The 14,794-nt window shown below is 43.2% G+C and overlaps 1 non-coding gene across 1 annotated transcript; it reads right to left on the bottom strand.

Annotated features, from left to right (window-relative positions):
* Positions 1–7,174: 7,174 nt before the first annotated feature.
* On the bottom strand, positions 7,175–7,247 carry TRNAK-CUU (transfer RNA lysine (anticodon CUU)). Its single transcript has one exon. It is a non-coding gene; the product is annotated as a tRNA-Lys (tRNA).
* Between the last annotated feature and the right edge of the window lie 7,547 nt (positions 7,248–14,794).

The following is a 14,794-nucleotide window of genomic DNA, read 5'->3' as shown; positions in this document are numbered from 1 at the left end:
AACTAGAAAGGTAAAGAGACTAGTGATGAAATTTGATAATTTTTTTTCACTATTCTAGCTTCCTCTAGACTAGAAGGGGATATTTCTGTCTCGTGATTGTCAGGTTTGAGTCATGATCTGAACTGACGAGCTGGCAACACAGCAGTTCCTAGATAGGGCTAGAAAAACACATTTTTTCCCTTTAGTTTGGGGAGATAAAGATCAAGAAGACACCTGGGGCATGTCCCCAGAAGCTTAAGCAATGTTGTGGAAATGTTTGGCAGCTTTCTCCGGCAAAGCTGAAGTTTGAACATCCTGTCTTGCACAAAAGTAAAGCGATAAATCCAGGTCTTTGTGCTGTGCTTTAACCAGGTTTCTGTACGCCAGGTGAGAGACAGAGAAGGGAATGAGCCCACAGGAGCTCTTTGACATGTTCCCAGCACATCTCAGTCTCTGGATCCCAAAGCCTGAAAGCTCATCACCCATCCTACAGGTCAGAATTGAGGTCCAGGCTTCATTCCAAGAACACGGATTTAGCACCAGCTCTGGACAACTCTCTTCCACAGCCTGTGGGCTCTTTGTGGGAGTCCTCCCACAATATGGAAGCCAGATACCTGTGGGAACCCAGGAGATTCCTCTGGCTGCCCTGGAGGGCTCAAGACCCTGCCTTTGATTTAACCCTTGTAAAAAACAATTACCAACCTTTATATGAAGGATAGTTTAAGTAGAATGATAGTGAATTTATCATGGGGTGAAAAAGTGGATTTTGGGTTTTGGAATGGGGGTTCAGGGGGCAAGATGGAGGGAACTGGGTGTGTGCAGCCTTTCTCCTTCTTCTTCTTGGCCTCCATCTTCTGCTGTGATGGTGGCACTTTTGGATTGGTTTAGGGTAGAAGCTCACTGTCTAACATAGGTGATAGGTAGATGATAGGTATTGGAAAGTAATTGTAAATATCGTACATATAGTTTTTAGTATAAAAAGATAACAGCTCCCCAGAGACAGGTAGTGTGCCTCTGAGTGTCTTGCTGAGTGGACCTCGGCAGGGCAGGAGAAAGAATTTTATAGATAAGAGACAATAAACAACCTTGAGACCAAGAAATTAAGAGCTCTGACTCCTTCTTCGACCACCAGGCTGGGAAAAGAGATTTTCTAACGCTTTTCAGGGCCACTCTGACCAGCTAGAGACCCCAAGAGACACCTGTTTGTTTGTATTTCAGACTGGAGTCCAGGCTGTGTTCCCTCACCTGAAGGGACAAAGTCCTTCCATGGCCTTAGACCATAAGAGCTCAGGTGTGTCTTCCCTGCCTGGATAATTTGTACTCAGGTGCTGGCCATTAGAAAATCTTTCTATGATGCAAATTTTGTGTTTGGGATTTTTGATGTTCAGAATGAAGCAAGCCATGGCTAAGATGGAATTGTTGCTGAATTTATTCTTGATATCTGGTCTAGACCTACTCTCTTTTAGTTTGAAACCATTAAAATGCCCCTGCAGTATGTGCTGCTCTGCCAAGGATGGAGAAAACATAAGCTCATGACTCACCTTACCAGGTAGGCCTGCTCCATAACAGGCAATTGACAGAAGACATATACCTCATAAATGGGTTTTGTTTCTCCATTGTTTTACAAAATGCCACTTGGCTGTGTACAACTGCATGAATTTTCAGCTTGGACTTGTGGAGATGCTAAAAGAAGAGCTCACTAGACTCCTGGTTGTGCACGTTTTGCTGTCCTTCCCTATATCACAGGGTTTTTTATGTATTTGGGAAAAGATTGCATCTGTGTATCTAGTTGTCATCATGTCATTCACTCACTTGCTCTGGAGCTGTTCTCATCCATGCCAAGCTTTCTTTAGTGAAGCTGTCTGCATGTTCCTTGTCCTTGGTCTCTTGCTCACTGCTGTGTCTGCAGGAGGAGGGGCTGTCCCTCAGCCTGACTTCCCCAGCTTGGGCAGCCACCTTAACCTGCAGGGAGCCTTCATGGGATGGTTCCTCTAATTTAGGATAAAATAAAAATATGCTAGTTCACAATGCTTCCACCTCATCAGCACGAAGCATCAACTATGGCAACAGCACTGCATTGCTAATGAACTTTGGGGAAGATGTTTTTTTTGAGCTATTTACTTTGAAAGGCACAGTGGCTCTTTGAAAGCTGCTGACATTTTGAAATGTTAACGATGGCTGCAATGGAAGATAGATTAGTAAGCGAAGGCAAAAATGCCCAGAGGGCTGGTAAACTATATTTATTACATAGTTCTAGTAACAAATTTTTACCTGTTAGCTTGTTTTAGGATGTTACAGATAACTTCCTATATTCTTCCACATTTTGTTCTTTTGGGTTTCTTGTGCAAGACAAAGTGCATTCCCACTGTACACAGACAAACTGATTGGTGCTGTGTTGTATTTCTGTTTTAAAGCTGTCTTTGTTTCTGCTGAAAATGTGTTTTACTTTGCTACACCTGAGCAGTAATGTAACCTCCCCCAGGAGTGCAAACGTACCTTTCTAGAAAAGTTGATTTTTCTTTACCAGGGTGTTGAAATCAAAGCAGGAAATGTTCTTGGAAAGGTTATCATTCCATGCCATGGCTTTCAGAAATATATGAATGTAATAATTTGATTAAGGGCTTGAGAAGAAACCACATCTTACAAGATGTAGAAAACTTCACTGTCACCAGACAGTACCTTCAGCTGGTGATAGTTTGCTTTTAAGTCTGTTTCCTCAGAATACCTTCTCCAGGAACGAAACTGGTTGCTGTGCATTGCTCTCAGCAAGACAGATGCCCATCTGAGAGATGAGTCATCTCATTTTGCTTTCAGGATTTTGATTTATGCACCATTGGAGATACTGTGGAGAATGGCAACAGCTTTACTCCCAGGGAGCAGACTGCATTGTGTACCATCCCTCTTTTATTTTGTTAAAAACAAAATCCTCATCTTTTTTTTTAGATTAATATGAAAATGATTCTGCTCTTTTTCTTCTGTGAATGCAAATGCCTTCCTTGTCTTTGTCTTTGTTTTGCTCTCCATTGTGTTTTCCACTGGCCTGACCTGTGCTTTGCTGCTCCTGGGCTAAGCAGAGATGCAGTTCAAAGTCTGGTGAAGAGCTCTTTCCACTCATGCTTGTCAAATTGAAAGTCATTTTTGGAATGTTGAACTTGAGAACTTTGGCATTTTCTTTCTTGGTTTTTTTTTTGCTAGTTCAAAATGAGTCATCTCCTGCCACTTAACATCACAAAGAATTAAGGCAGTTGTCTTTTAGGGAGCTTCAGTACAGTAGGAAAAATGCAGAGAGCAGAAGGGCAGCTCTCCCCACCCTCTAACTGCAGTTCTGTGCTTGGACAACTGGCTTTACCCTGAGTCTGGTCACTGGGGCATCAGCTGCTATTTCTGAAGGTACTTGGAATTGTCTAAGAAAAGCAATTTTCCTGTCAACGAGCTTTGTGTCCTACAGGAATATGGAGCCAGTGGAAAATTTTTAGGGACCAGCAAATAGGAAAACATTGGTGAGTGTGAACCTGGAAATTATTTTCTGTTTTCCTGCTCCATATTGAAAAAAACCCAAAAAAAACCCCCAGAAAATTTTACATAACACTTTTCTGAGAGATGTGATGGTGTTGCACACAAATATGTTCTCCAAACAGTAGGGAAATTTGACCTATTATCTAGATGCATGAACTCATCACACTAATCTCCTGTAAGGAATGACAGAGAAATGAGAAACTGTTTGTCAGGAATGGTTCTTGTCTTGTCCCAACTCCCAGACTCTGCCTGGGAAATTTTTGGGAGGCTGCTGGTTAGCATGGGCCAAAACTGAGCCAGCATGTCTGTAGTGATTCTGTGCTAGACAGCTGCAGATTTGGAGTGTGTCTGGGCATGTTCCCTTCCCACTTACAGACCTGGGCTCAGCTGTCAGAGAACATAAGGAATATTATTTTTGGCCATCTCACTGAGATGAGTGCCATTCCTCTGTGCACCTGACCCCCGTGGGATGTGCATGGAGGCTGTGCAGCCAGGAGAGCCCCTGCTATGGACCAGGAGCAGGGGCACAGGGGCAGAGGGTGCCACCAGCAGCTTTCCTGTCAGACTCTGTGGAGCAGCAGTCAGTGTGCAGCGAGCCATGGCAGGAGGGTTCCACTGGAGACCAGGCAGCTGGTGTGAACACCACCTATTAGAATTTCAACTGAACCACAAATCCTGGCTCTGCAAGGAGGATGTCACGGACATCTTTTGTGAAAAATCCTTTCTTTAGGATTTTTCCCCTTTCTGAGAAGCTGTGGCCTCAGCAACAAATGTAAACAATGGTTATCTGCTGCTGTGGAATGCAACATGTGCATCCGTGATTGATCTTGGGTGGATGTTTGGATTTACTGACCACTCACGGCAGAGCTGTTCTTGCTTTCTGCCTGGACACAGAACTTTGTGGATTTATTCCTTTTCTATTCTTAGTGTAGCTAGCTTCTGCGAACTTTTCTCTCTATTTCTTTTTAGTATAGTTATAATGTAACATATAGCATAAAATAATAAATCAAGCCTTCTGAACATGAGATCAACATTCTCGTCTCTCTCTCTCACCCTGAAAAACCCTTGCAAGCCTGGTAACAGGAGGGTGCAAGTTAGAGAGTTAAATGGGACTTGTGTGCAGACCTTTGTGAAAGTCAGGCTTTGGACTAGAGCCTAATAAATACTGACTTGTTTAGGAACAAATTTAGGGGCTAATATGTTTACCAGCAAGAGGGGCAAGGTGATGGTGTCCTCTAGAGTTTAAATATAACCTGCTACTCTACTGGAGTGAAAAGAGATATATGCATTAAGGGAGACATTTATCTCCTTTTCTGGCACAACAGATTCATGTCCTCTCTGAAGTGATCTGAAAAGTAGCTTCCAATACACAATAAATTTTGCCTTTGTTTATTATTTTAGTAATGGACTGGGCCAAACCACAGCATTTACCATCTTTTACACTGTTTTTGTTTTGAAGCATGTGGGAAATTTACTAAGATAGAATTTAATCCTAAAGGACAGGAAAATTATTCCAGAAATTACTTGTGTTATATTGTATAGTAACAGTGTGTGCTTTGGGAGTTAAATTCAAGCCTTTGTAGGTAATAAATTGTGGACCATAGTGCACATTGATTACATTGTATGATACTTTATGAAATTATAGAAAAATATGTTTTTTTCCTGGCAGCTGTAATGTTACAATGAAATCAGTTCCAGATACCTGGCTATTATGTCTGAATTGGAAAAGCCAGGATGTCAGTTTATTCCAGGTGGTTCAAAGCCTGTATGTGCATTAATCCAATGCACATCTTAATTTAAAAAAATTCTCTAGCTCTGAAATATTTGAATGTGGGCTTTCCAGGAACAGCATGTAGGACCAGAGACCCAGAGTTTTGTGCAACGCTGTGTGGATGTCAGGACTTAGATTCACTTACTCCCAGGAACACCTTAAAATGGATTACAGATACAGTGATAGGACAAGGGGAATGATTTTAAACTGAAGGAGGTCATTTTTATATTAGATATTAGGAAGAAATTTACCTGAGGGTGTTGGTGGAGGGTACCCAGAAAATCTGTGGATGCCCCACCTCTAGGAGTGTTCAATTCCAGGTTCGATGAGGTTTTGAGAAACCTGGAATAGTGAAAAGTGTCCCTGCACATGGCAGGGAGTTGGATATTGATTATCTTGAAGGTACTTTCCAACTCACACCATTCTATGTTTCTATGATTTTTTTCCAACTTTGGAGAGATTATTAGAAAAATCTTACAAGACTTATTCAGTGGTGTTAGAAGAGGGAGGAAAAGGGACCAAACAACACAGGTTCATGAGGCCTGATCCCAAAAATTTCAACCCTATTAATAAAGATGTGTCCACATATTCAAACCTACATCACTCAAATATTTACTTATTTCATTCTTGCTTATTTATTGGTGCTCACTGAAAATCATGATGGCAGAAAAGGTATTTGATAGTTGTGCAAACAATACTAATTATTCCTTTGCCAAACTGTTTTAGAAACACATTTAGATAAATGCCATAAGTAGATGGGGATGGTTTTTCCTGAAAACCAGAAATCTTGTGCACTGAATTCTTTGATCATCTGTGCTTGCAATGGAAGTAATTACCATTACACTTTAGTGTCTGCTTTCAACAGAATCAGCAGGACTTGATTAAGACTAAGAATCAACCAAAAGATCCAGGAAGAAAAAATGGCATCTATATAAATCTATACTTATTTGAAGAAAGAGTACATGGAAAAAAACCCCATAGAATCATAGAATGGCTTTGATTGGAAGGAACCTTAAAAATCATCTGGTTCCAACCCCACTCCCATGGGCAGGGACACCTTCCACCAGACCGGGTTGCTCAGGAGCACGGGAGGAGAGGCTGGAGTTGGGGTTCTCTCTCCCAGCCCATCTCACTGGGGCTGGGCTGAGCTGTCAGGCCATGGGTAAATCAGGATGGAATAGGGGTGCCTACAGGTCTGCTCAAGCACGGGCATGGATGTTGTAGTGTGTTTTCTAAGTTTTGTGTTTGCTCCCCCACTTGATGTAACCTCCCCCATGTTCTTGTAAATGGTTCTTCCCCTCTCAGCTTTCCCGCCACTGTTCTCCTGCCAGTCCGGTTTCCATGGTTACCCCCTCCCCCTTAGTTCTTAAGCTCCTAGGTTATGTAACTTCTCCTCCCCTTTCTTATCCTTATAAGTCAAGTTTTTCTCCTCCCTGGGCCCAGTCAATCAACCCCACTCCTCCCTCTGTTCTAGAGGCTTCTCCCCTCTGGGGGTTGTGGTTGGCTGTGGTCCCAGGGCCCCTCCTTTACTTTGTATTTATTGGTTATTCCTATATGTCTATTAAGTTCTGTGCCTCCCATATTGTTTGGTTATTGGCTAGCTGGGCACCCCTCCTTTCTCCACCCCTCTCCTTTAAAACCTTGTCCCTCCCCATGTTCTTGGCCATTTGTTGGGGTCTCTTCCACCTGTTGGTTGCGTTCACCTTCAATAAACCGACGTTTTCCACCCCAGCGAGTGGTCGCCTCCTTCCTCGGCTCATAGGCGCGCATTCAACCACGTCCGCAACCCAGCCCAGCCTGAGGCCAGGACGCCAAGGGGGGCTGGTTCTCAGATGCGCGGAGGCGTCGGCCGCCTTCTCCCATAAGCTAGCCGGACCTCAGGGCCACGTACGCCCTCGCGCAGTGTGGCGCCCAACGTGGGGCTCGAACCCACGACCCTGAGATTAAGAGTCTCATGCTCTACCGACTGAGCTAGCCGGGCCTCAGGGCCACGTACGCCCTCGCGCAGTGTGGCGCCCAACGTGGGGCCTGCCGAGGTGGACAACTGGACCACTGACCGGACCCCGCGGAGTGGACTTTGTAGTGCCTTGGACGCCATACTTCCTCGGGTGGTAGCAGGCCCTGTTATAAGGGCAGCGCTCCCCGAGGACCGGAGTCGACACTCCTTCCACCCAAAGGACGACTCCAGAGTCGAGGACCCCCGCTTTGTTTTCTTTTACCCGCCGTCGCCGGAGTGGTAAGTCCGGGCCCTTTCTGGGGACTCTCCGGGCTTCCCCCTTGCCTTTTAACCTTTCCCTAGGGGTACATGCCCTGCCTTGGGGACCTACCCCCCACCTTCTTTCCCTGAGGGCTCTCCTCAAACCCCGTTCCTTTCTTATTTTCACTTCCCCGTGGGTGCCGGATTTCCCCAGACGTGGGGCCGGACCCAACACCCAACTCCTTTCTTTCCCTCGGACTGTTAACCCCTGACTTGGGGGCAGTGGGGGGAGCAGGGGCCGGCTGCGGGCGGTTCAGTGTTTAAGTTTGCTGTTTTTCTTCCAAGCGGGTGGTTCGTGTCATCAGAGGATTTTCCCCCCTTCTAGCGTGGCTGTAACCCATGCAAGACCAGGGGCTCATTAATCAGCTGCTCTGTGCAGCTCTGATCTTTTGACACCAGTTTCCTATGGATCACTGAAGAAGGGTTGCGCTCTTTGGCTTTGTGGTGGGCTACACTTACCACACTGAGTGTATCCCTTTGTGTGGCAGTTTTAGAAGAAAAAGGCTCACTTTCAGCTGTTGTGGCTCATTTCCTTGGCTGCCCTATAGCCCAGGGAGGGAAGGACTCCCTAGGACACAATCAGAGGCAGGCAGCCCCAGGACTGAGCGCAGCCTCTGTGGATGTGTCTCACTGCCTTGGAAAGCCTCTAAGTCTTTCCCCCCCATGAAAATCCTTTGTCATTAGCAAAGTTTCAATTTTTCACATTTACCTTAGCATGAAATTTTCATTTCTTCTTGGGGGTGTAAAAGACCAGGACTTTATCACTATTATAGTGATGATATACACTCAGGGCCAATATATGCAAACTTACACAGGCACAATAGCAGTTATGCTCTCACCACAATTTAGAGGATCATTTTTACTTCAGGAAAATACTATTTTAAATATTTTTTTCTTTTTGTTTTTAAATTATTGATCTAAAATTTCATTATGTAACTGTGGAAACAAAGCCCTGCATCCAGCCCTGGTTACAGCTGGGACAATACTTTTGGTGGGAAGCAATGTAATGCTGTCATTCACTTATCACCGTGGCATCCAGGTAGTACTTATTTTTCTTAATCTTTCTGCAAACTGCACACATTTATCAGCTCTCCAGCCTGATATTCCTGGCACAAAGTGATTAAAGGTGTGACTCCAGCAACTCTGGTATCTCTGAAACCTAGGCAATGTCAAGATGGACAGGGAAAGAATAATTCAGATAATTCTCAGGTTCATTTCTCTCCCTGTCTGTCATATCTTTCTATTTAAAAGTAATTTGTGTAACCTGTAAAATTGGAAGGTGATTATTAGATTACTGAGCAGCTGGGCAGAAATTTGAATGAGGCAGATATGATAACTGCAGGAATTACAAAAAGGGCACTTGATTTTACTCCCTAAAGACCAACACAAACTATAACATTTAAAAACTATTTTGAATAATTTAGACGAGACAGATTTCAAACCTATTCTGCTTGCAGACCTTTTCCCATAGCTCAGGTGCTGACAGAGTAGCCATTTTTAAAGATGCTCACGGCCCAACTTGCCATACTAATTTCATGTCAAAATCTAGCCACCTCTGTTATTGCTCATATGCTTTTCAAGGTCTCTTGAAAAGCCTGTCCTTTATCACTAGTATTTTATAAAGAAAAAATCCAACTAATTAAATATTGCCAGTCACTAGTGCTGTTCTGTGAACAATGGATGAACTGAGCACAAGAAGGGTCAGTCCAACAGTGGGATTTGGCCTTGGGTGGGAGGGAATAATTTTAATACTACCCTTGTTTTTCTTATACTGTTGGAAGAATGCTTTTAGACTTTGTGAGTGTAAAACTCAGGCCACTGCCCTGATTTTAGGTGTCTGTCTTTGTGCAATCAAAGTTGTTTCAGTTGGGTTTTTTTCCTGTAGTTTAGTCAGTCAGATGTTTTAGATAAGTTGTAACTGCTAAGAATGAGACATAAAGTGTGGATTTGCTACCGTTGCACTGCAAAATGCCTTTTATAGCAGTAATAGTGGAAACACATGACAGAGAGAGAAGCCAGGCCCCTTCTACCCCAAGGGCCACTGGCACTGGAGGGGATTCTGGATTTCAATGTCATTTACAATTGAACATATAATATATATACATATAATATATAACATATAATAATATATCTGCATCAGGGACTTGTAGAGCCTGAGAGATGATTATGGTGGAATTAACATGACAAAAAGTAAGCTGGGGATGATAGAGGTTTGGAGGGGTGTCCTGTAGCGGTGCTGTGCTCCCAGTTAAGAGTGGGGCCAGAGCCAGCCGAGTCCTCTCTGCCTCAAGCACTGCTGCCCCTGCAGTCTGCGCTGCTTTTGCTTTTATTCTGCTGCTCAGAAGCACTCTGGCTGTGGTAGGCATGGCCAGCTTCCCTGCCTCCTTTCAGGCTCATCTTTACAAGGGGAAAACCCATCAGATGTCCCTGTGCCTCCAGATGCCCTCTGTGATGGGACACAATGACCCTGGGCAGCCGGGGGGAGATGGAGCAGCTCCTCGGGGTCCCGGGGCTCTGCTCTCAGGGGAGGAGCAGCAGCATCTGCAGGTGGGTTCCTGAGTGTTCCCAGCCTCCCTGCAGGCACATTTCACCCTTTACTGCTGCAGCAGCTCTTGCAGCAGCAGAACTTCAGTGCTTGTTGTGTGGTGTTGTAAGCGATCGCCACAGAGCCACCTGAGGAGGTGCTGGGGGAGTCATGGGGCACAGCTCACCCCGAGGCTGACGTGGTGACCATGATCACATTGAAAGGTGATCCTTAAGATGCACTTCATGGGGTGTGTCTCTTCCAAGAGAGCTATTTAAGGTAAAGCATTATGTAACAACTGGAAATTGATAGTCAGCTATTCAAAGTTAATTACCTCTGCTGATGAAAGGACTAATGTTCAGCAACTGTGCCGTGTATGTTTATTGTGGAGCAGATGTTGGGAAATTGGAGTATATATTGAAGACACTCCATTTTCTGTTTATTTTCAACATGTATGAGTGCATATTCTTGTGACTCCTTTGAGAAGATAAATTTGTGCCTCCCAAGTTCCAATGCCCAGCAAGGCACCTGGGAAGTTTTCAATGGGTTTTGGTAGAGCTTTTTCATTTAACATTGCCTTAATGGAGAGCACATTTACACCACCCACTGGTTCCATCCAGATGACACAAACTGGAATCTCCTGCTCCAGAACATCAACACAAATCACTGCTTCCACTAAAGTTGAGCCAAGAGAATAAAACTATTTAGCAGCAACTTTATTTTTTTGCCACATGGCTTTAAAACACAGTGTAACTGAGTGTTGTGGCATTTCTATATTGTGATGCTCAGATGTGATCACTAGAGACTATTACATGTAGCATTTTGAATTTTAGATGTTAACTAAAACTTTTTCCCATTCCTATTGATTTCCTTTTTTGCTCTTTTTCCATCAGCCAGGGGGGAGCGCAGTTAAGCCCTGGCTCTGTGCATAATGTATGGATGAGAGAAGGCAGCCCCATTTTGCAGAGCTATTATCCAAAAGTGATACACTCAGTATGACTATGGCTTTTTCTCTGCTGCACTGTAAAAAAATTCAGGGTGAAATGAGTTCTGAGCAAATAAAAACCCTCTCATCTGTACAGCATGGTTCTGCTGGAGACGAAAATATATGGATTAATGGGAGAGAGGCCTTTCTGGGTGAAGTCACTCAAAGATTCAACAATTATCTCTTGTTTTCTGTCAGCTAAGAAAATTGCACTGAAAGGCTTTGATTATAGTGTGGAAAAAGAGAAAAGGATGAAGAGAGCTGGAGCACAGATTATTCCACATGGAGTTAGAAACACCTGTGCCTGCAAATTTCTCACTCCCAGCCAGGGCTGGGCGATTCAGGGCACCTATAGAGTAAGAGAAATTGTCATTGCATTTCTGCTCACTATGTGATTTCTGGCTGTTCATAGTCTTTTTGTGATAAAGATTTTATCTTGCCTTGTATCAGGTTGCCAATGATTTAATCCAGAAGTTTGAACCTGTGAGCAACAGAAAACTGCTGCAAAAGGCCATGGGAGAACCATGGACGTAACCTAATGCCTTGTTAGAGAGGGATTAATTGCAACGAAGTCACCTTTGAGCAATTTATTCCTTAGCACCACCAGACAAAAACCTTCCCCAGCTCCCACAGACATCTACTCTACCATCATGCTGACCTTGCTGGTATAAAAAAAAAAAAGAAATTGCAACTGAACCCCACTGGTTCTTGAGGAATCCAGCAAGAGCACAGTTTATATCTTCCATTTCTGCAGCAAGCTCTTCTGTATGTGGCTTTTCTCTGTGTTGTAGATTTCTTTATGCTGAGCCCTGGTTCTTTCATTCTTCAGAGGCTGATGTCTGTCAGCACCACAAAACCTTCTTCCTCAAAATCTCTGAGGTGAGACTCAGCCTCTTCCCTGGGCAGCCACTTCCAAGGGGTTGTCAGGGAGGTGGCAGAGTCATCACCCCTGGGGGTATTTAAAAGACATGTAGATGTTCCAGGTTTAGTGTTGAACCTGACACTGCTGGGTCAAGAGTAGGACTTCCAGCCTAAATGATTCCAGAACTGTTGGATTCTGTGGATTGGTTTCATTTCCCATCAGTGCAGCTTTGTGACCTGCAGGGCTGAACTGCAGCTTTGGTTTGTGAACTGCAGCTCCTTATGAGCCCTGGGCTCAACCACACTGGTGGTGGGCTTGAAGGGGGAGTGAAAATGTGTAAATCACAATCCTCATCAAAAGCCTGTAAAATGCTGTTTGCACTAGTAGAGGACAAGCTGGTAGAAGGCAGAAAGTGGAATTGATGGGTAGTATGAGGAGTGGGCTGGCACTTTGTGGGGAGTGAAGGTGCTGTGGGAATTGTGCTTAAAAGAAGCAGCTGAGACTAGAAAAAAGGGTGTTCTCAATGTTTTGGTGTCATTTTGAGTCAACATGTAGGCTGAATAATGTGATTTTCCCCCTCTGTAACCTTAGCAGTGCCCTGAAAACACTCATCAGAAGCCAGGATTTTGACCTGGTCAGGCAGGGTGAGGGCACCCACTGAGCAGCTCTAAAGTTGTTTGGCAAACTCAAACAAGGAGAACAGTTCCAGTTTGTGCAAAAACAGTGGATTTTGCTTGGGAGGTTAAATTAAAAAATGTTTTACTGTACCTGAGCCATCTTGTCATGTATAAACCCAGGCTTTAGCTGTCAAGCCCCAAAAACCTCTGAACTACGCATGTTATTTTCTACATACATTTTGCTGGAGTACATAAAAAGATGCAGGCTTCAATAGATTAATATAACTCCCCATTCTACTGCCAACATAAACTAAGCAATATAGAAAGGACTCCACTATTTCAGTATTAACAAGATCATAAAAATTCATGAGGCATTCAAAGCTGCTAGTTAAGCTGTGTGAGAATTTCTGAATATGCTCTGTGTAGGACTTGACTGAAAATAACTCACAAAAACTTAGTTTCAGTGGCTTTTTAAGCTGCTCTAAGTTCTGCAAGAACTATGATTTGCCTGTTGTTATTTGCTATTGTTATTTGCCCCTGGATTTGCACAGACAGCTCTCACAGAATTACACAGATATTATAAATTTTGCATCAATAACTGGTCGTGAATGTAGAAAAAGCCAAAGCAGCAGGGACCTGGAATCCCTCTTCACTAATTCTGAACCATGTACATTCACTAATTGTACCCAGTTGTATTTCTGTTTGAAGGACTAGAACTATTCCAGTGATGATTTCTAGAACTTCTCCTTTCTAACTAAAGAGAGCAAATCACTAAATTCTTGACAGATACATAAATAATTTATAAATCTGTGAACTGGTCTGGAGAAGTGCTTCAGTTTGAGCAATTTAGTAAAGACATACATGATGCAAGGAGATACAGCTTACTGAACTACTGCCATTAGAAATAGAAAAAAATGTTTAATATTTTACAGCACATAAAGCTGTATTTTATATGTATTTTTGTGTGTGTGTGTATGTATAAAATAATCTAAATATAAATAACTCTGCATGAAAATACATATATAATTATTTCCCTATGCTGCATATGATTTCCATTATTCTGGGAATGCATTTACTAACTGAATACAATTATTAAAATGAAAGGATATTTTTTTATACATTCCCTTGAATGTTTTGAATAAAAAGATCTCTGCACATGTAATTTTGGGAATGAATCACATAGCTGCACTGTTGACCCATAAACAAGACTCCCCTTGGGTCTGAGGTGCTTGTTTCTCTGTGCATAACTATTACTTGATTTTATTTCAGAAGAAACATTTGGAAAGAGCAATTATCTGAACATCATTATTTTAGAAGATCAACTACCATCATGACAGAAGAGATATATAAAGTCTGTGAGCATTCTTCATACTCTGCTGAATGTATACAAGGAATAACTGACTAATATCTGGCTGTCTACTCATAGTTTTTCCTTCTGTTTTGCTCTGGGATGCATCTGATGCAGAGTCATTATTCACCACAGTGACAGAACTCTAGTTGCTCCACCAAATCACAGTGAGGTCTAACCAAACTGGCCGTGACTGCAGTGCCATTGGCACTGGTCTGTCATACCTGAAGAAAACCCAACTTTTGCGCGTTACGCATGATTTTTTTCCAAGCAGGGATTTTTCCTTGGGCTAGAAATGTTTGCAGGCACTTTTGCTGTGTGCTCGATCTAATGTGCCAAGGATGCAGCTTAGGTTGAGGGGTCAGCTGGCAGAGCCCGGCTGGGCAGAGCCTGCCCTTTAGCTGCTATTTCTGCTTCTCACAAGCCCTTCAGAATTTGCTTTTTGCCGGAGAAGCTGTTGGAAAGATAAGCAGAATGCAGCCATGGGGAGTGGTGCTGCTCCCTCAGGTGTGTGGTAGGAGCCTCCCATCCCCAGGGCTGCCCTGCAGGTGAGCTGGCTCCTTCCAGGACAGCAGCAGCCAGAGCTTCAGCACCTCTGTGAACTTGTATGACATTTGCTCTTCTTCCTTTTTCTGTGATAGCCCCTTCACTATTGTCCAGATGACAAAAACATAGATTTTGAAGGGGGCTGTGAAAATGTTATTTGATGATTTATTAAATAAATACTGTGAAAGATTTTTTTGTTTTGTTTTCTTTTGCAAGAGAATCTGATCCCTCATGTTTCTAAATCTCGGGAAGAGGCAAGGGTGGGATTTTTTGCCTTGAAAAACACATATACAAATAAAGAGAACACCAAAAATTACAGAATAAAGCAACTATTGAGTTTCATAAATATGAAGCATAAAATGTCATAGAAGCAGATTAGGCATTTACCA

The sequence above is a fragment of the Ammospiza nelsoni genome, chromosome 4, assembly GCF_027579445.1.
Source record: "Ammospiza nelsoni isolate bAmmNel1 chromosome 4, bAmmNel1.pri, whole genome shotgun sequence".
NCBI lineage: Eukaryota > Metazoa > Chordata > Aves > Passeriformes > Passerellidae > Ammospiza > Ammospiza nelsoni.
Note: the sequence above shows the minus strand (reverse complement) of the source record. Positions and strands in the feature narration are given on the sequence as shown.